The sequence below is a fragment of the Dermacentor albipictus genome, chromosome 3, assembly GCF_038994185.2.
Source record: "Dermacentor albipictus isolate Rhodes 1998 colony chromosome 3, USDA_Dalb.pri_finalv2, whole genome shotgun sequence".
Classification (NCBI taxonomy): Eukaryota; Metazoa; Arthropoda; class Arachnida; order Ixodida; family Ixodidae; genus Dermacentor; species Dermacentor albipictus.
Window position 1 is genome coordinate 118,662,884 of NC_091823.1, and position 21,990 is coordinate 118,684,873.

Consider the following 21,990-nt stretch of genomic DNA (forward strand, 5'->3'; position numbering starts at 1 on the left):
CTGTCTGCCCACGTTGACACTTTGTTCAGGCCATGCTGTACCTGTCTCTCGCAGACTGCGAGGTTACAAGATTTGAAACCTATTTGAATGTCGTCCACATAGACAGAGTAAAAGACGGCGGGTGGTAGTGAAGCACGAAGCGTGTTCATCTTCACGATAAAGAGCGTGCAGCTGAGCACGCCTCCTTGGGGTACACCCGTTTCTTGCGTAAAAGGACGTGAGAGTGCATTGCCGACTTTTACCCGGAAAATACGATTTGAAAGATAGCTTTTTATTATATTAAACATATTACCGTGGATGCCCATTTCTGACAGGTCTCTTAAGATTCCGTAACGCCACGTTGTGTCATACGCCTTTTCCATATCGAGAAATATCGATAGGAAGAACTGTTTATGTATAAATGCGTCCCGGATATTCCCTTCAACACGCACGAGATGATCGGTTGTGGAGCGCCCTTCTCGGAAGCCGCACTGATAAGGATCAAGCATTTTGCTCTCTTCAAGGAAATGAATAAGTCGCCGATTTATCATTTTTTCGAACACCTTACAAATGCAGCTTGTGAGGGCTATCGGGCGGTAACTTGCCACCGAGGAAGGGTCTTTGCCTTGTTTCAAAACAGGGACTACAATGGCTTCTTTCCACGCGGTTGGAAGGTACCCTGCATCCCAGATGGTGTTGAAAAGTGTAAGTAGTGTAAGTTGCGTGTCATTGTGTACGTTTTTGAGCATTTCATATAAGATTCTATCAGATCCTGGTGCGGAACTCTTACATGCGCTCAAGGCCGCTTTCAACTCGGCAGCACTAAATGGGCAATTATAGGGTTCATTCTGTCGGCATTTATTGGTGAGTGGCTTGCATTCTTCTATTTCTTTATATTTCAGGAATGTTTGCGAATAATGGTTGGAGCTTGATACACTCTCGAAGTGCTCCCCAAGTGAGTCTGCTTGTTCAAGCAGGGTATCGCCTTGTGGGTTTACCAGGGGGAGTGAATGTGTTTGCCGCCCTCTAATCCTATTTACTCTGTTCCAGGCTTTGGCCTCATCCCTAAACGAGTTAATACTTGATAAAAACTTTTGCCAGCTTTCTCTTCTGGCCTGCCGGCGGGTTCGCCTGCCTTGTGATTTTACTTTTTTAAAGTTAATAAGATTCTCTGCAGTGGGGGAGGCGCGTAGCAACCCCCACGCTTTGTTCTGATTTTTACGTGCGATCCTACAATCGTCGTTCCACCACGGGACACGCCGTTTGCAGGACAGACCATTTACTTGTGATATACATTTAGATGCGGCATCTATTATGAAGGCTGTAAAATATTCGACAGCAGCGTCAATTTCTAGCGAGGACATGTCATCCCACGAAATACAAGATAGAGTTCGAAATTTTTCCCAGTCGGCAGTGTCAACTTTCCACCTAGGAGCCTGTGGTGGATATTCCTTTTCTTCGGGTGTTCTAAGCAGTATTGGGAAGTGGTCGCTTCCGTAAGGATTGTTGTTAACTTGCCATTCGAGTTCAGACAGTAGTGACGGGGAGACTAGGCTAAGATCTATTGAGGAAAATGTTCTGTTTGCAAGAGAATAGTATGTCGCTTCCTTCTTATTCAGTAGACAAGCACCAGAAGAGAAAAGGAACTGTTCAACAAGACGTCCTCGCGCATCTATACGAGGGTCGCCCCAAAGGTAGTTGTGTGCATTGAAGTCGCCTAGAACCAGATAAGGTTCTGGCAATTCATCTATAAAGGACTGAAATTCATGTTTAGTTAATTTGTAATGTGGGGGTATATAAAGCGAGCAAATAGTGATGAGTTTGTTTAGCAGAACAGCTCGCACCGCCACTGCCTCAAGGGGCGTACGTAGCTGTAAAGATTGACATGCTATACTTTTATGAGTGAGAATCGCCACACCACCCGATGATGCGACGGCATCATCGCGATCTTTGCGAAACGTAACATAGGTACGGAGAAAGTTTGTGTTTTTGGATTTTAAGTGTGTTTCCTGTAAACACAGCACTTTTGGATTGTGTTTATGGATAAGTTCTTGAACATCATCTAGATTCCTAAGTAGACCTCTGACATTCCACTGAATGATTTGTGTATCCATATTTTAAATTTAATTGGTGCTGTGTTTACGGAACCGGAAGGGATGTCTTAGATTACAGAGCCCTTTCGAGGCCCTGTAACCGGGGTTTTGCTCTTTTTGAAGCGTTCGAGGGAACCTCGCCGCTCCTTAGGCGCCTGGGGCGCCTTGGGGATAGTTGTGGTGTCCATTGCCTCTTGTGAGGCGCCGGACACGTGCTCTTGCGAGCGAGAAGTTACCAGGGAAGGGCCCGCCTTGGAGGGCAGGACCCCTGCGCCCACCAGCCCGGAGGTCGGTGGGGTTCCCTGGGGGATTTGGCTGCGCCGGCCATTGCCAGCACTGGAAGGGATCTGGGAGGTTGAGGCAGCCTCGGCTGCGCCCACCTTCGGGGTCGATGGCCCCTTTTCCTCGGTTGGCGGGGCAGCGCTAGCTGCAACCACCGTGGGGGCAGATGGCGTAACTGCCGACTCACTGCGTGTGGGTCGGACAGTCGCCGGAGGCCGTTGTGACGCTGCCCCCTGACGCGCCACTTCGGCAAAGCTGGCCTTAGGAAGGTGTGCAACCCGCCTGCGTGCCTCTTTGAAAGTGATATTTTCCTTGACTTTAATTGTTACTATTTCTTTTTCTTTTTTCCAAGACGGGCATGACCGCGAGTATGCGGCATGCTCGCCATCACAATTGACACAGTGGAAAGCATTCTCACAAGCTTCAGAGGAGTGTTCGTGCGCACTGCATTTCGCACAAGTTTGGCGGCCTCGGCAGCTCTGCGAACTGTGGCCAAAACGCTGGCACTTGAAACATCGGAGGGGATTTGGCACGTATGGTCTTACACGGAGCTTGATGTACCCGGCCTCGATTGACTCGGGCAGGACACTTGAATTGAAGGTGAGTATTAGGTGTTTGGTCGCAAGTTCTTTTCCATCTCGCCTTATCTTAATTCTTTTGAAACTTGTAACATTCTGTTCGCTGAAGCCCTCCAAGAGCTCAGCCTCAGTGAGCTCCAGCAAATCATCGTCCGAGACAACGCCGCGGGAGGTATTCATCGTGCGGTGCGGGGTTACTACTACTTGGGTCTCCCCAAATGATACCAGCTGTGGCAGCTTCTCAAATTGCTTCTGGTCGCGGAGCTCCAAGAGGAGGTCACCGCTAGCCATCCTTGACACCTTATATCCTGGGCCAAAAACTTCGGTAAGGGACTTAGATACTAGGAACGGGGAGATTGTTCGTACTTGTTTAGCCGGTTTTTCTGCGTGGATTACATGAAAACGGGGAAAATTGTGGACTTGACGTCCGAAAAACTGAAAAACTTCTTCGGTGCGCCCTCGTTTGAGGGCGATCAGGTAGTTTAGGAAAAGCATCTTCCATAAGTAATGTTGGGTTTTCGGCCGCGATGCCGACCACCCACCATGGAGCCCAACAGGGGGACGTGACAGGAGCTTCTGCTATAGAAACCCTGCCAACGCCAGCCGTACATCGCTGCTATAACCAAATACAGCATAACCAAGGCTGGCTAGCTACACAAGGTTAACCCTTGCCGCCGGGAAACTAGGAAGTGAGGAGAAGTGATGAGAAGACAGGAAAGATGAAAAAGACGGGAGAGAAAGACGAAGATTGGAGAGGAGGACAGGAAAAGGCGACTGCCGATTTCCCCCGGGTGGGTCAGTCCGGGGGTGCCGTCTATGTGAAGCAGAGGCCAAAGGGGTGTGTTGCCTCCGCCGGGGGGCCTTAAAGGTCCAAACACCCAGCATTGGCTGTACCGATCATTGCCCGCACGTATGAGCGCAGTCATAGAATCTGAAGGCGACGTTACACGCTACTAAGTGGATGAAGAACTCGTTAAGTCGCCTTATTTGTTGTGAATCAATAAGAGGAAAGTCCCTCACAACCACGATTTGCGAAGTAGTGTTATCTTGTACTTAAAACGCATTGCAATATTATTGATACACGCACTTCACTTTCGAAGGCCTCTCGTTTTCGAAATTACTACCCCTGTTTAAGGCGGAAAAACAGAGAAATATTTCTTGCACACAGTAGTGATTAAAGTAAAATCTTGTTAATTCGAAATGTAAGGGAGTGCAAAAAAACGCCCGAATTATCCGAATGTAGGATTATCGAAAGGTTTCGAAAATTGCCGAAATCTGTTCGCGTGAAAGATCTATTTATTTCGTGAGAAACTGCGCAATGGCCATTTCCTCTGAAGACAAAAACTGCGTGACAATGACAATTTTTTGCAATTTCTTCGAATTCTTCAATTTGTGCACACTATCCACAGTGTCAGAAGCAGAACTGATCCATCGTGGTAAAGATTTCTGCGGCTACTTTCAGTATATGGTAGGTGCTCCAGCAGCTCTTCTGCAAGTGGTTTCGCACGCACTGGAGGCAGCTTTACCGCTCAAACAGCGAAGAGCACGTAGAAAGCCTAGAGTTTCGATTCGTCGGAACTGAAATGCAGCGCTGACCGAAGGAAAGGAAGTGCGCATTGGCTGTGAAGGGACAAGACGCCTTCGAAAAACTTGAAGGATCAGTGACCAGGCAATAATTGTTCTAAATGGCTCGCAACTACGCGCTTTGCTTGGTGTCTGATATGCGCGGGCGGTAGTCGCCACCGCCGCGTGCTGCATGACAGCGATGCTCCGAAAACGAAATTGTGCGGCCGAATTCTTTCTCGGCCTATCAACGGTGGTCTGAAAATTTGCGAACACACCTGCAACTGCGCGAAGTGATAGGGACGCAGGAAACGATGCATCATGCAGTTCAGGGCAGAGAACGAATATTTGAGCCCACCAGGTTAATACCTCGACACGTACCACATCGGGAGTACGTCTAATAAAGAGAATCCAGCCGCGGCGCGTCCGAATAAACGAGTTTTCGATGCCGTAGACTTGCATAGGCGTTTGGCGGGACCTCGAAGGCAGTCGGAATGATCCTAATAAATGGCGGTCGAATTACAAGGTTTTCGTGTATTTCTGCATCATTAACCTGTCTTGTTGCCTGCAGCTGCACCGCTTGTCGTTCTGGAGTATGAATACCGTCACCATGTCGGCCGTTGATGTTGGGCGACAGATCACATGCAGTAATAGCCCCGCCGCAGCTAGAGGAGGTGGCTTGCGTGGGTTCAGAACAGAAAGTGGACGAGAACTAGAGATGTCTCTCCTGCAGAACTATTACATCGTGGAAAAAGTGGCTCACAAGAATCGGAAATTAAAAAAAGTATAATGCAGAAACGCACGCCCAGTATGTAACTGCGAGGAAAATCTGGTTTTTATGTTTAGTTCTCCAGTGACGTTCCAGAGTTTCTGCCTGAGCAAGCCTAGCGCCAGAAGAGCGCCGTAGCAGACGATGCGGGGCTGGCTCCACCTTCCGCGGTTACTGCGCATGCGCCTGGTGTCGCCGATTATCGCCGCTTCTCAAAAGGGGCGCTTCGCGTAGCGCGGGGGCCACGCTGCGCGAGGTTCCCTTTAACAGTGGACCGCACTGTATATCCGAGAAACATTTCGTCGGTTCAGCTTCTGAATCTGTTGAAAATCCAAGAATGCAAACAGGCCTGCTATTTTTCCGAAACCCCATTCGACTTACAATGCTCATTTTCTTGATAAAAGCATAATGCTACGGTGGCTAGAAGGGGTAGTTGGGAACAACGCAGCCGTCGGAGAACGCGGTACGTGTTGCAGTGATTCATGATGCCGAGTGGTGGCGCGCGCGTCAGGATTGGTGGAAGAAACGTTGGGAAACGACAAAAGACGGAGACGTACAAAAGCACAGTTCGCAATAGGGGATCAGAAAATTTGGGCGTGGCAGTTCATAGTGTTTTCTTTTTCTCTCTTTTTTCATTGTTTAACCTAGGTAGAATATTAGGCAGTATAGTAGCAAGAGCTCGGTGGCGCAACCCACCGCCCCGTTCCAAAGGGGACGCTCATAACATCCATCCATCCATACACATGCCCCCGCTGTACATTGGCTGCTGCCGGAGCTAGCGAGTGCGCTCGGCTTGCATGGTTCTGTTAAGTTATTTTGGCTCCACGCTCGTTTCTGTTCACATTCACGTTGTGCAGTTGTGCCTCCTTGTGGTGCCAATATCTTTACACGTTTCTATGCCGTAAGAAGCGATGGCAAGTCGCATGAAACGACAGACGCACTGTTTTGCGCCGGGCTGCACAACAGGCTATGTTTCTGCTAGAAAAGCAGAAAAAGAAACTATCCCTTTTCTCGGTTCCTGACGACGATAAGGCACTTAAAGCGTGGTAGCGGGCCGTGCCCCATGCAGACAAGGCCTTAGACAGGACTTCAAAGATCTGCGAGCTTCACTTCGCACCCCAGTTTGCAATCCGTACCTACAGCCACGTGGTGAATGAAGAGCTTGTGGAGATACCTCGCGGCCGTCCTTGCCTGGCTAAAGGCGCGGTACCGACAATTTTTCCAAACACGCCAGCCTACCTTTCAAAGAAATTGCCTGCGAAGCGAAGATCAACGACATCAAATGGAGACGTGCTTGGGAAAAGAAGAAAAGACAGCGACAACTCTTCGCCAGAGGCCTCTTCATCGATAAGCGTCACCAACGTCGACATTGGTGTGAACAGCCCATCAGATGCCCACACGTATAGTGTGGGAGAACTGGACTTCCTCAATGATGAGAAGTTGCCATCCGTGTTTTGGTCACGTTGCCTTGTCGCAGAAGCGCCCAAAACAATAGCGTTTCATGTACTTGCTGGAGATGGGAACAGCGTCTTTTAGAAGAAGAAAAAGTTACGAGGCCAAATGCCATTGCCGCTAGAAAGCTTGTGAAGCGCAACATACAGCTACGCCGAGATGATGATGATGTTTGGTGTTTAATGGCGCAAGGGCCAGGTGTGGCCAAAGAGCGCCATGCTGATGTCAATAAGTTCGCAGTGGACAGATGGGTTCTGTGATCTTAATGTGCCGTGGCTGTAAAGGAGCCTAAAAGTGTTGATGCAAATTCCATAAAATGTAGGTTAATAAAATTATGGGAATGACTATTGACGTGTACTATGAACATTAGAAGGCATTGAGAAAGAATGATGCAATATATAAAATACGTGAAATGCTAAAATGTCTGCAGCACTTCTGCCACACCAAAAGGAGGGAAAAAGATAAGAAGAAGGCAGGGAGGTTAACCAGAATCACGTCCGGTTGGCTACCCTACACAGGGGGAATGGGAAAGGGGGAAAACAAAGATAACAGGGAGAGAGAGGAGGGAAGGAAATTGCAGTGAGTTCGATGACGTGTGTGGCCTTACAGAAATTGCATTGATAGTCGCAAATGGTCGCACAAGCCCGTCGTCCTTAAGAAGCACAAAAGTGCCTTCACCGCTTTATGGGCCGACGGGCGATGGGGGCGGTGTTCCAGCAGCACCTGCACAGAAAGCGGCCGATTGTCCAGTTTTTGAAAAGCTTTGGCAAGTTCTTGTCTCTCAGGGGTGTATCGTGGACAGTGACACAGCAGGTGGTCGATGTTTTCTTCCGTGCCACAGACCTCGCATGCTCCACTGTCAGGCACTCCAATTAATGTAGAGTGTGCCTTTGTGAAGGCAACTCCTAACCAAAGGCGACAGAGAAGCGTAGTTTCACGTCGAGGAAGTCCGAATGGAGGCCGTAGTTGCAGGGAGGGGTTGAGTCGATGCAGTCGTGTAAGTCGTAAATTTGGCGAGTTCCACTCGGTCAGTGTGAGGTTGCGTGCCAGGTGTCGAAGCTGCCTAGCGGCGTCTGTCCTCGAAAGCGGAATTGGAACGCTCTGCTCTTCATGATGTGCTGTACGAGCAGCGTTATCGGCGGAATCATTGCCACTGATTCCACAATGACCAGGTACCCATTGAAAAACGACCTCGTGACCTTTTTGTTGGACATGATGGTAAAGTTTCGCGATTTCGTATGTCAGTTGGTCATGGCATCCGTGTCGGAGAACTGACTGCGTGCACTGTAATGCCGGTTTTGAATCACAGAACACAGCCCATTTTCTAGCTCTTTCAGATTCAATGAATTCCAGTGCTCGACGCAGGGCCACACCAGAGCCCTTGAAGCCAAGGACCTAGAGGCATGTGCTATACAAAGAACACTATCATAGATGTATCCTCTGGAAAGAGGATGCACTACGGAATAATTGGGCTTGTCACGTGTAGCACAACATCTTTCAAGTAAGCGAGGACTTCTTTGGTCTTATGAATGAATGAATGTGTATTGTTTAGTGGCGCAAGGGCCAAGTATGGCCAAAGAGCGCCATGACTGATAATGTTGTGTTAAGTGCCGATTTGTGAGTTGCGATGGTGGGATGTGACATGGCTGTAAAGTGGCCTAAAATCAATCCGTATCATAAAAGCGTAAAATGATATATAATATAAAATTATGATAGTGATACATATAGATGTCTATGGATCTAGTACGCGTGATCAGTGATCGTGGAGCTAAAATGCAAAAATGTGGAAATACCACCTAAGCCTCGGGCAGGCCTTTGAGCCCAAAGGCTGGGAGGCAGGTGCTTTCTTTTAGTGCAGTTATCGCAGCAGAAACCTCAGTTAAGAGGCCGTGCTACGGATTTCCTGGTGATATGACATGAAAACTGTGTACATCTTTTAAAAATGCGAACAAGTGTTGATATTTAAAGAGCGGTTCCATACCTATGATCATAAGAGGATGAAGGGGAATTTGTTGACGGTGTGGTAATGGAAAATGCTTTTTCCTATTAGCGTCTAATTCAGTGCATTGCAGCAGGATGTGAAGCACAGTGAGTGGCTCACCACATTTATCACACATGGGTGGATCGCCACCGGACAAGAGGTATGCGTGTGTGCTGTATGTGTGTCCTATCCTGAGTCTGCAAAGTGTTACTTCTGTGTGGCGGTTCTTTGATACCGGCGGCCAGTTGCCAAGATACGGCTTGATAACATGTAGTTTATTTCCTGTTTGTTCGTCCCACAAGCACTGCCAGAAAGCCCTTAGCTTTTTTCTTATTGAGGGCTTGAGGTCATTTACAGGGACAGTCGTGGAAGTGTTGGAGGCGTTCGCGTTGACGGATGTGGCTAGCTCGTCAGCCAACACGTTTCCCTCTATCTCTCGGTGCCCTGGCACCCAGCATACGACGATATGCTGTTTGGACTGATAGGTTCTGCATAAGGCTGAGTAAAGAGATAGAATTACAGGGTTTTTATATTTCCTGACAGTTTTCAAAGCATTTACAACACTCAAAGAGTCTGTGTATATAACTGCCTTGGGGATATGAGATTCATTAATGTGTTTAACGGCAGCCAATATCGCGTAGGCCTCTGCTGTGAAAATACTTGTGTTAGGGTGCAGAACACCGGCATCTGAAAAAGATGGACCGACCGCTGCGTAAGATACGCCAAAATTACACTTCGATGCGTCTGTAAAGAATTCAGGAGAGGAGTATTTGTGCTGTAATTCGAGGAAGTACATTCGTATATGCGCGACAGGCGCGTGCTTTGTGACAGCTACGAAAGATGTATCACAGTCTATTGGTTGCCACTGCCACGGCGGGGGCCGTATAGCAGGGGACATAAGGTGGTATTCAAGCAGTGGAACCCTTGTTTCTTCAGCCATGTCTCTAACACGCATGGAGAAAGGCTGTGCCACTCTGGGCCGGTTGCGGAAAAGTTGGCAACTGGACAAATCGTTTACGGTGTAATACGCGGGATGCTGACTGTTTGCGTTCACTCTAAGAAAATACATGAAAGACGAATATGTTCTCTGCAGATGCAGTGACCACTCATCCGACTCAACGTACAGGCTTTCCACTGGGCTTGTTCTAAAGGCGCCTGTGGACAGGCGAATTCCTAAGTGGTGAACAGGGTTAAGCATCTTTAGAGCAGTTGGAGTAGCCGACTGGTAAACTATGGCTCCATAGTCTAGTCGTGTGCGTATGAGGCTTTTGTACAAGTTCAAGAGGCATTTTCTATCACTGCCCCAGGTTGTGCGTGAGAGCACCTTTAAGATATTCATTGTTTTCATGCACTTGTCTTTAAGATATTTTATGTGCTTTACAAAGGTTAGTTTCGCGTCTAAAATTATGCCTAAAAATTTATGTTCCTTGTTTACAGGCAGACGCTCATCATGCAACACAATTTCAGGATCAGGGTGCAGGCCTCTTTTTCTAGAGAAAATGACACAGGTGCTTTTTTGTGGGTTCAGTCTGAACCCGTTCACATCAGCCCATTTGGAGACCCTGTTAAGACAAAGCTGGATCTGTCGCTCACAGATAGCAAGAGAACTTGATTGAAAACCTATCTGCACATCGTCAACATACGTTGAATAGAAGATGTTATGTGGTATGTGTAGACGAAGGGAATTCATTTTTACTATAAAGAGCGTGCAGCTGAGCACCCCGCCCTGCGGCACTCCAGTTTCCTGTACAAATTTCTGTGACAGAACAGTGCCCACTCGAACACGGAATGTCCGATTCGACAGATAACTTTCGATAACATTGAACATATTTCCGTGTACACCTAACTGTGAGAGGTCTCTCAAAATACCAAGCCGCCACGTTGTATCATAGGCTTTCTCCATATCTAAGAATACTGATAAGAAAAACTGCTTATGGACAAAAGCTTCACGGATACGTGCCTCGATACGTATGAGATGGTCAGTAGTGGATCGACCCTCCCGAAACCCGCACTGGTATGGGTCCAGCAATTTGTTTGATTCTAGGAAGTGCAGTAGGCGACAGTTAATCATTTTTTCGAATACTTTGCAGAGGCAACTTGTTAGTGCTATAGGCCTGTAACTCGATACCGAGGAAGGATCCTTTCCGGGTTTTAGGATTGGAATTACAATAGCCTCCTTCCAAACAGAGGGGATCTCGCCGGAAGACCAAATAACGTTGTATAGGTAAAGGAGGGTTTTCTGTGTTTCGGATGGTAGTTGTTTTAACATCTCATATATTACGCGGTCTGAACCTGGGGCGGATGTATTACAACAGTTTAGTGCTGCCTGCAGTTCTGCTATACAGAATGGATCGTTGTACGCAGCACTTTTATCAGATTTCCTTTCTAATTTTTGCTGTTCTATTTGTGTTTTGTATTTTAGGAAGGTTTCGGAGTAGTGTGAAGAGCTCGATATGTATTCAAAATGTGCACCGAGAAAGTTGGCTTGGTCTTCAAGGCTTTCTCCGTGGCTATTTACTAGAGGTAAGGAATACGTTTGTTGCCCATTAACTTTCTTCACTCTATTCCATACTTTGCTCTCATCTGTGTACGAGTTGATGCTTGCTATATACTTCGCCCAACTCTCTCGTCTTGCTTGTCGGCGCGTTCTCCTTGCCTGTGATTTGATATGTTTAAAGTTTTCTAGGTTTTCTGCTGTTGGAGAATCGCGAAATATGGCCCACGCTTTGTTCTGGTTCCTCCGTGCTTGCCTGCATGCATCATTCCACCAGGGAACACGCCGCTTGGAACCCATGCCGCTCGTTTGCGTAATACATTTACAGGCGGCATCCAGTATAAAAGCTGTAAAATACGCAACTGCATCATCTATGGCTATACCAGACATCTCAGTCCACGTCATGTGAGTAAGAGTTTGGTACCGTTCCCAATCGGCTGAGTCAATCTTCCACCGAGGGACCTGCGGGGGAAGTTGATCTTGTTTCGGAGTGGTTAGGATTATTGGGAAGTGGTCACTCCCATACGGGTTGTTAAGTACATTAAATTTAAAATAGGGTAAAAGCGTCGGCGATAAAATGCTAAGATCTATGGCAGAGTATGACTTGTTGGCTAGGTTAAAATATGTGGGCTCCTTTGTATTCAAGAGGCATGCTCCAGAAGAGAAAAGCATCTGTTCAATGACGCGACCTCGCGCATCACAGCGTGGATCGCCCCACAAACTACTGTGTGCGTTAAAATCACCGAGAATCATATAGGGTTCTGGGAGCTCATCTAATAATGATTCTAAATCGCGTCTGTGAAGCTGATAATGTGGTGGTATGTACAAAGAGCAGATGGTAATTAGTTTATTTAAACGTATGGCTCGAACGGCCACGGCCTCAAGGGCCGTTTGGAGCTTTAGATGCTGACACGCTACACTTTGGTCAGCAATAATAGCTACGCCGCCAGATGCTGTGACAGCATCTTCGCGGTCTTTGCGAAACGTAACGTGCTTTCGGAGAAAGTTTGTGTGTGTAGATTTTAAGTGTGTCTCCTGTAAACACAGCACTTTTGGATTGTGTTTGTGGATGAGTTCTTGAACATCATCAAGGTTTCTAAGGAGACCTCTGATGTTCCATTGAATGATTTGTGTATCCATCTTTAAGGTAAATTGGTGCTGTGTTTACGGAAACGGAGTGGATGCCTTATATTACAGAGCCCTTTCGAGGCCCTGTAATAGGTGTTTTGTTCTTTCTGAAGCGTTCGAGTGATTCTCGACGCTCCTTAGGCGTTTGGTGCGCCTTGGGGTCAGGTGTAGTGTCCATTGCCTCGTGTGAGGCGCCGGACAAGCGCTCTTGCGAGCGAGAGGTTTTCAGAGGGAGTCCCGCCTTGGAGGGCAAGACCCCTGCGCCCACCAGCCCGGAGGTCGATGGGGTTCCCTGAGGGATTTGGCTGCGCTGGACGTTGCCAGCGCTGGAAGGGGCCTCGGAGGTTGGGGCAGCCTCGGCTGCACCCACCTTTGGGGTGGATGGTCCCTTCTCCTCAGTTGACGGAGCAGCGCTAGCTGCAACCGCCGCGGGGGCAGATGGCGTAACTGCCGACTCACTGCCTGTGGGTCTGACAGCCGCCGGAGGCCGTTGCGACGCTGCCCCCTTACGCGCCACATCGGCAAAGCTGCTCTTAGACAGGTATGACACCCGCCTACGTGCCTCCTTGAAAGATATATTTTCTTTGACTTTGATTGTGACAATCTCTTTTTCTCTTTTCCAGGACGGGCAGGCGCGCGAGTATGCGGCGTGCTCGCCATCACAGTTGACACAATGTGGAGTCTTATGGCATGTTTCGGAGGAATGTTCAGTGTCACTACACTTGGCACATGTCAGCCGGCCTCGACAGTTCTGTGAACTGTGGCCGAACCTTTGGCACTTAAAGCATCTGAGAGGATTTGGCACGTATGGCCTAACACGAAGTTTGATATAACCGGCCTCGATGGACTCGGGGAGGACACTTGAACCGAACGTGAGTATCAGGTGTTTCGTGTTGATCTCTTTACCGTCTCGCCTGATCTTAATTCGCTTAACATTTATTACATTCTGTTCACTGAAGCCCTCCAAGAGTTCAGCTTCAGTGAGCTCTAGCATGTCATCGTCCGAGACAACGCCTCGGGTAGTGTTCATGGTACGGTGCGGGGATACTGTTATTTGGGTCTCCCCAAATGAGACAAGTTTCGGCAGTTTCTCGTACTGCTTCTTATCGTGGAGCTCCAAAAGAAGATCACCACTTGTCATTCTCGATGCCTTATATCCTGTTCCAAAAACTTCAGTTAAAGACTTCGAAACAAGGAACGGTGAAATGTTGCGCACTAGTTTGTCTGGGTTTTCCGAGTGAATAACATGGTATCTAGGATAGTTCTGGACTTGTTGTCCGAAAAACTGAAAAACTTCTTCGGTGCGCCCTCGTTTCTGAGGGCGATCAGGTAGTTTAGGAAAAGCATGTTCCATAAGTAATATTGGGTTTTCGGCCGCGATGCCGACCACCCACCATGGAGCCCAACAGGGGGACGTGACAGGAGTTCCTGCTAGAGAAACCCTGCCAACGCCAGCCGTACATCGCTGCTATAACCAAATACAGCATAACCAAGGCTGGCTAGCTACACAAGGTTAACCCTTGCCGCCGGGAAACTAGGAAGTGAGGAGAAGTAATGAGAAGACAGGAAAGATGAAAAAGACGAGAGAGAAAGACGAAGATTGGAGAGGAGGACAGGAAAAGGCGACTACCGATTTCCCCCGGGTGGGTCACTCCGGGGGTGCCGTCTACGTGAAGCCGAGGCCAAAGGGGTGTGTTGCCGCCGCCGAGGGGCCGTAAAGGTCCAAACACCCGGCATTGGCTCAACCTCCAGGATCCCCTTTTCCCCGGACACGGCTAAGCCGCGCACGGCTACACGCGGGAGGGTCCAACCCTCGTGTGCTCGGGTCCGTGGTGTCGCAACACACCAAACGCCTGCTGACGCAGACGCCCCTGCGGGGCTTCTTTGGTCTTAAAAAGCGGTTCTACACCAAGAAACATGGCCGGATGCAGAGGGACGTGATGGCTGTATGCAAGAGGAAAATGTTTCCTCCTGTCTCTTTCGGCTTCCCGGCACTCCAGGAAGACGTGGAGGACAGAAAGCCTGTTGCCGCATCTACCACAGGTTGGAGGCTCGTTACCAGTCAGGAGAAAGTTATGAGTGCCAAACGTGTGTCCTATTCTTAGTCTAGTGAACAGGACGTCCGTTCTTCGTGTTTTCGTTGTTGGGTGCCAGAAACCTAACTTAGGCTTAATTACGTGAAGCATCGTTAACAAACTTTAACACGGCAATCAGCACTCGAATACGACGAGAGAAATTATTGAGACATGGAAAATTCCCTTGAAATAAATATGGTTTGCGAGACAAATGCTTGTAAGTATTGAACCTCTTAAAAGATGAGGGGGGAAATATGCGCTCATCGAGAGGGCATCGTCCGCACGAGACCACCACCACGCACCTTACTGAGACGTGGAAAGCTCTGCGGCCGGAACAAAGTCTCCCTTCTCCGCCGGCCAAGAGGGGAAAACGCGCTTTCCGATCGCTCAAGGTCGCGCGGACATAGTATAACTCTAGCGTCTAGGAATAGCTTAAACAGGTGCGAGGGCGGCACGCATAGCGTGGGAAGCTAGCCGCCAGAATAACCATCTCAAGGACTGCTGCTGACGTGGGCGAAATACCTTCGTGTAATTATAATAACCCTAATAGGACTACTTTCGAAAGAACAAAAAAAAAAGGAAACGGCACGGCGCGTATGCGCGCAGCGGCACATCAGCACACGGAGCGGGCCGGAACAGGCAGCTCGGAGTGCTCGAACCCACAGAGGTCGTCCGGCGCGCGCTACGTCAGAGCGTGCGCGCCGTGAGCGTGGGGAGACCACAAATTGGTGCCTAAAGTGGGGCCAGGGGCCTAATCAGCCTCTGGTCTCCAAGTATCCGGGCTGCTGCATTGGTGAAGTTGCGTTGCGAACACGATTTGTTAACCGAGCCATGTCTCTCCCCCGTGTGCTGAATTCGCTGATTTTCCTCTCGCTCTTTCTGTCATACCTTGCCTCAGTCAAAGTAGCATGGTAAGTGTATTGGACACCTGCTTTGAAGTTCCGTGCTCCGAAGCGCGGATGAGCACCGGAGTCAAATGGCCACCGAGATGCTGCAGTCGTCCTCGATTGTGGACCATGCGGGCCCGGAGGTCTCGCCGATTCGTACCAGGAAAGCTGACTTTTCCGTTCTTTTATGTGCTCAACCATTCGGTGAGTCCGACAGATTTCCATGAGTCTCTAGAACCATTACCATTCTGGCGACTGCTAACTGCGCGGACTGCTTGGGAATAGCGCAGTCCACTTATAACGATACCACATATAACGATACAGTCGCCGACCGTTTATTTGGACCTCACGGGGACTCCGGAAATGTCCGAACAAACAGGTGTCCGAAAAAGCAGATTAAGAAAAAAAAAGTGAAATCCTTTATTTCCACGCACTTATTCGGGTTCGGCATAGGCTTGAAGAAATCATGAATGCGTCGTAGCACGCTGTTCCGTTTGCGCACAACCAGATAAGCCTGAATCTCGGAGAGGGTCGTACGGTCACTATAGGTGACTGAAAGCATAAGTTTCTGCTTGTACACGCTCTCCATGCGACGGCAGCGTAGCACGTGGTCCATCATTTTCTGACTCTGAGTCATCGTGCGGCGGTGCAACAGAAACCTGACAAATGATCTCGCCATCGTCAAGTTCTGCGCATGTCAGTACAGCAGTGTCAGCACCTGTGAGACTCTCAAATGAGAAGGTGTCCGGCATCGCAATGCAACCACTGCGCAGGTCTCGGCAGAACATTTTCCGCGTCAGTAGGGCGCACATCAGAAGGCGATAAAACTTAGGCCTCCTGGCACCCGCTTGCCGGCATTTCCCAGCGCAGTTTGCGCGGGCACTGTCGGCGCCATTAGACACTTGACGCGATGTTTCCGTATGCCGCGTTGGATCACCGGAACCTCGACACAGCACACAGAGTCGTGCACGAAGAAACAAACCAGCTGCTGGATTTTCTTGACATGGCTTACTAAGCTGAAACCGGAACTGTTGTAGAACGACTCTACCGAACCAGGCAGAAACGATGATGATGAGCGGGGTTTGCAGTAGCGCCACTCCGTGGGGCAGCAAGGAGGCTCGGTTCACAACAATAATGGTGTTCAGCGAGTCGAAGCATAGCCTCCTATATCCTCCTATAATATAGGAGGCTATGGTCAAAGCATGCACCGGTCAGTCGGTGCATGGTGCTCTCGATCGAGTTGGCTCAAGGAGTGTCCGAAAAATCAGACAAGAGGTTGCAAGGTGTCCGAACTTTCGGCAGTTGTTATACATTATGGTCTATGGGGATAATGGCGGTGCTGCAAAGCAGACTGAATAATTGTGCATGTCTGAATTTTTGCAGTCCTGAAAATCAGTCAGCAACTGTATATCAATTATAACAATATACAGTTGTTATATTATTATATTATTGGAATATTCGATTATTTTATGCATTAGGTCTATGGGAAAGAAACCCATTTATAATGATAGGTTATTTACTGCATATTGGATATCGATCAAAATTTTGCCATCTGGACGGCGTTTTCCGTGCCAAATAATCGTAACATTTGCGTTGCTTAGTTCCCTGAAACGAACGATGTTGAGACGAGGCGATGTTTACCTACGCAAGTTCGTGTCTGCCGCCATTAACATGCAGCGCGTCCCGCCCTGCCCGCACACCGGAGAGCACCTGAGTTGGCGCAGCGCGCCACAAGATGGTGCTTGCTGCTTCGTGCGTGTCGGCTACAGTCGCTCCGAAAGAGAAAAAAAAAGCAACAAGCAAAGTGGTGCGGTGGCACCCGTCCACTACTCAGTCTCTCTCTCTCTCAGCGAGCGCGATAGCAGGCTGAAGCCACCAAAGCAGCGTGCAACCAACGGTACAACCCAGTTCAAAGATGGCGCCGACAAAGCGCAAAGCTGTATCGCTTGACACGAAGATGGATATTTTGCAGGACTCTCAACGCGGCTTCAAGGTGAGCGCCCTCGTGAGGAAGTATGAGCTTGCCCAGTCGACGATATCAACCATCTTGAAAACCGGGAGCACCGCGATTGTGAAGGCAGGAGCTATCAGCGGCCATGCCTATCAGCCGAAAAGGGTTAGAGACCCTTTGTACGCCAATGTTGAAGAGGCGCTTTACCAGTAGTTCATCACAACCCGCCCGCATAATGTGCCTATTGGTCGGCCAATACTTGCCACCAAAGCGAAAAACTTCACTTTTCTTCTGGGATGCCCAAATATAGAGCCTGGAGGAGGCTGGATTCAGCGCTTTAAAGAGCGGCACGGAATCATTTACAAGAACGTGGTAGGGGAAGCGGCGTCTTTGGACATACAGGCAAAGCAGCAGTGGCTGCAGACAAAGCTGCCCGGCGTGCTGAAGCGCTACGCGGAGGACATATATAATTGCAACGAAACTGCTGTTTTTTCACATGTTGCCGTCGAAGACTCATGCTCTTAAAGGAGATCGATGCCCAGGCGGGAAGCACTCGAAACTTAGGGTGACCGTGTTACTGTGCGTTAGCATGGACGGGATCCATCGTCTCAAGCCTTTTATGATTGGGCAATCAAAGAAGCCAACGTGCTTTAGGAATCAGACATCCCGGCCCGCTATCGTAGCAATAAGAAGGCGCGGATGACCCGCGACCTGTTCGAAGAATGGCTGCTCGAGTTGGACAGTATAATTGAAGGCCAAGGAAGAAAGGTAGTGTTGCTACTTGACAACTGTAGCGCACACAGCGTTAGCCCGAAGATAACATCTGTCGAATTGATGTTTCTGCCTCCGAATACTGAGGTAGGCCTGCAGCCGTTGGACGTCGGTGTGATCGCCAACTTTGAAGTCCTGTATCACTGGCGCATGCTCGAGTGGATAATTTTAGCCATTGACCGCGCAGCTTCTGGGACGTCGGGCCATGTAGACAGGCCCCCTGACCTGCAGATCAGCCTTTTGAAAGCCGTGCGCTTCATTTATGGTGCGTGGTATGAATTAAAGCAGTAAACCATATACAACTGCTTCAAAAAGGCGGGCTTTGTGCGTCAGGACGACCTTCTTCAACCCACTGAGACCAACACGGTGGAAGCCGCTGAAATAACCGAGCTCTGGGAGCTCGTTCCTACTGATGACACAGGTGGTGCGTCGATGGAGTTTTTGACTGCAGACAGTGCTGCCTCGTTCTGCGATGAAGTCACCGACAATGTGATCGCCGAAGATGTGCTGTCTCGACAGACAGCAAAGTTGTGCGACGGTGGGGACGGCAGCAGGGACAGTGACAACGAGATTGACAGTGGCTCCTTGACCCCGAGCTCGATTGACTCCTTAATTGATTTTCTGCATGCTAAAGGATTGCTGCCAGTGTTCATGCAGCAGCTGGAATCCATGCACATCGCGGTTGTGAAGCTGAAGCTGCCGCAAGAGCAAGTGCAGATTTCGGCGGGCCCAACACTTGTCACGGTCATTGGCGCTAGAAATAAAGTTTGTTTTTCGCAGCCTACTTTCTACATCTTCTATTCTTTAGAGCAAGTGGCGAATTCGAGTTCGGAGCTGCAAAGGTACGTTCCGCGTTTCTTTATTTTTTTTAATAACTGCTGTCAAGATATAACGATCATCGTTTATAATGATAATATTTTTCATTTTTCTCGATATCGTTTTAAGTGGACTGCACTGTATACGCGTTTTGCTATTGTTGGCGTGGCTCAGTGGCCTGCCCAGCAGTTCTCAGTTGATGTGCGCATTTCCTCACTCAAGCTGCGATAGTTGATGCATTATTATTATGCCCTGTGTTGCCGAATATCTCCGTTCAGGCAGACCGGTTAGTGGTGATGCCTTCTGCACCATCAATTGAGGGGTGAAACTGGCAGTGTAATAGCCGAGCGAAGACAAAGGCCACAAAACGAGCCCGCTCTGCGAAGAAGCAAGCGCCCCGGACATCCCACCGTCACGCGCGCAGAAGGGTACGCTCCCCCGCAACGATGACGGGGAGGACAAACCGGGGTGAAAGCCAGCCGGGGGAACGAAACCAACCACCCCCACTAGGGTGTCGGAAGCATCTTTTTTCTATTTTTTTAACGGCGTGAAGAGCGCCGACGAGACCGCAGAGTCACCAGTTTTGTAAATAATTGTACATAGTCGTTCAACGGCCTCAGGGAGGCGGAGCACCGTAACATTGCTGGTATTGCAACGGGCGTGCGGGCCGGATACAGCGTGTGTCGCTGTTGCCCCAGGTAGGTTCGCTCTGCGGGGTCACAACGAGCTCGGCCAATGAAGATCGCGTGCCACCCGCTAACACTGCAATGTGGGAACTGCGTTCAAGGTTGTAACCCCCGGCGCCACAGAAATGCGATTTAACGCCACTCCGACAAGTATTGCACAGTCATCAGAGTGCCAAGTTTTTCTTTAAAACTGATTATCTCTGCGACTTGAACCTGTGTGGAGCGACTTCTTGTGTATCGCCGAAGCTTCCACGTCTGTTTATTACATAGACATCGTGTAGTCGAAATATATTTTCATTGGTGTCGCGGATAGACAGTGTGCATCCATGGAAGGAATTTCCGCTAGCGTCAAAGTCCTATGTCATCGCGCTAGTGAAGACCATGTTTACTGCGTCCAGCTGAACTCAGACGGAGTAACCATTTATACTGAGACGAGGCTTGCCCATGAGAGTCCCCAACTTTGGATCAGCCATCCATTTCTCTTCAAAACGCAATCAGCGATCCACTTCGCTGAAATCAGGCAGGCTGTTCTCTGTCTTTCTCTGTCCTTGTGTTTCTTCGTTAGGCTACTTGTTTCTCTGTGTTTTACCTAGCCGTCTTCGTTTTGATTTTGTGTACGTTTCCTTGGGTTCATTTTGTTTTGCTTTTATGTTAATTTCTTCGTATCTATGTGTTTTGTGTTCCCAGAAAGTTTCGCGTGCGTTTTTTCACTGCCGTGTTGCGCCAATGGGCGATGTCGACCTGGATGGAGGCCTGGCGACGGCGGGGCTGTGGATCGGGTGGTGCAGCCACGACGATTGGTGCAGATCATGGCCGTTGCTGGACGTTGTTAAAGTGGCTTGAAGTCACACGCATGGCATGTGGCCTTGGCGTTTGGACTCCCCGAAGATTTTTCACGTGGGCATTCTTTGTACGTCTTTGAACCATTTATTTTATTGTATTCTGTTTTGATTGATGGTATAGGCCAACGTTTTAATTTGCCTTGTTCGTTTTTGTCCGAATATCTTTATGTCTCTAAGAGTTTGTCTTTTATTGTTACTCTTATTGTGCATGTTCAAGTTAAAGCGTGGGTTCGTGTACACTTTTTTTGTTGCTGTTGTTTACCTCAGACCTCCCTATTTGATTTATCCTAATGGCTTGCTTTTCTGCCAGTGATGTTTCTTTTTAAATTTATTTTCTGGAGGCTGGTGATCTTAAGTTCTAGCTGCCAATGGATAGCTCCGGTATTGCATTGTAATGACTATTTCTTTGTTCATTGTTTTCTTTTTGGGCTGGCAGTGGAGCCAAGCCTTGCATTGGTAGGGGGCATTTAAGGGGGGAGGGATGTGGGGTTTCGGGCTCTCGCGGTGGTTGTGTGGAGTCGTTGCATTGCCTTTCCAGGGGCTCCGTGTCCCTCTTCCCCTTGCCTGGAAGAGGTGACAGCGGGTCATAAAACACTGTCGCTCTGCTGCCATCCCGCCCACGGGATGGTCAACGGGCTTCACCCATTGGCCGACATTTTGGCGGGATTCGGGCCCTGCCTGTGTGCGCTCTGGGTACGCAAGCGCTAGACAAGGCTCGAGGAGACCACATCGGGGCGTCTGAAGGTGCGTATGTGTTCCTCTCTGCCAGCGGTGGCCTCCTTTGTCCGCCACCGACCGATGGTTACTTCTGTTCGGCAGGTGCGCGCACTCTCCGTCGTCTAGATGCCTTGAGGCAGCGTCTTCCGATCATGCCCCCGTCTGTCGTTTCTTTCTATTTCCATTTTCTTTGTTGTGGGGCGCGCGATGACAGGCGCTGACCAAAGGATAAGCAGCTTCTCAGTGCTCGGTTCTTTGTTCTCTATCGCAGTGCGCCATTAGTGGCCACCGGCGAATGGTGTTTGTATCGAATCCCAGCTTAATGAATGTTATTTCTTCTTTCTCGAGTATCACGCCTAGGGTCTCCTTTGCTCCGGGCGCGGTCTCACTTTCCCCTACCTGGGGCCAGAGGGGCGCGTATGCACGCAGTGTCGCGTCGGCACACGGAGCGTGCCGGAGCAGGTGCTGACGCGGTGCTGTATACATGGCAGCTTGGAGTGCTCGAACCCGCAATGGTCGTCCGGCGCGTGCCTCTACGCAGTGTCCACATCGCTGTCATCTTCACTTTGGGCACTTGTGAAGCAACGCTGGACAAGGTGCCTTCGATGTTGGGTACCGAGAAGTGAGTCAGGTTCATACAATTTCACACCTGCATCTTCAGGCTCTGGTTCATCGCCATTAGGGATGGGTTCCCGCAAAGTGCAAGCAATGTTGTGCAGTGCAGCACATGCGGTGATAATTGCAACCGTCCGCTGTCAGCGTTTCCAGCTTTGTCCTGAGGCATGGAAAACGCCTCTTCCAGAGTCCAAAAGCCCGTTCAATGGAATGCCTCTTTCCAATGTGACCCTTGTTGTACCTGCCAGGAACACAGCAAAATAATGACTTCTTGCTTATTTTTTATTCACATTGCTTGAGCAAAATTCTTT

General features: G+C 49.2%; 1 protein-coding gene and 1 pseudogene across 17 annotated transcripts in view; one reads left to right on the forward strand and one right to left on the reverse strand.

Moving 5' to 3' along the window:
• LOC135914190 (gastrula zinc finger protein XlCGF52.1-like) overlaps positions 1 to 21,990 on the reverse strand; it is a 200,387-nt gene that overhangs the window by 32,244 nt on the left and 146,153 nt on the right. For 3 of the 17 annotated variants that reach the window (XR_011512881.1, XR_011512882.1, XR_011512876.1), the window contains one exon: positions 19,750 to 21,920. The exons of 13 other annotated variants lie outside the window; for them this stretch is intronic. The gene's annotated coding sequence lies outside the window, so the exon portion shown is untranslated. Of the gene's footprint in view, positions 1 to 19,749; positions 21,921 to 21,990 lie in introns of those variants that run through there. One more of the 17 variants, XR_011512878.1, reaches the window with a different exon arrangement.
• Positions 17,197 to 21,690, forward strand: LOC135915581 (tigger transposable element-derived protein 4-like; annotated as a pseudogene).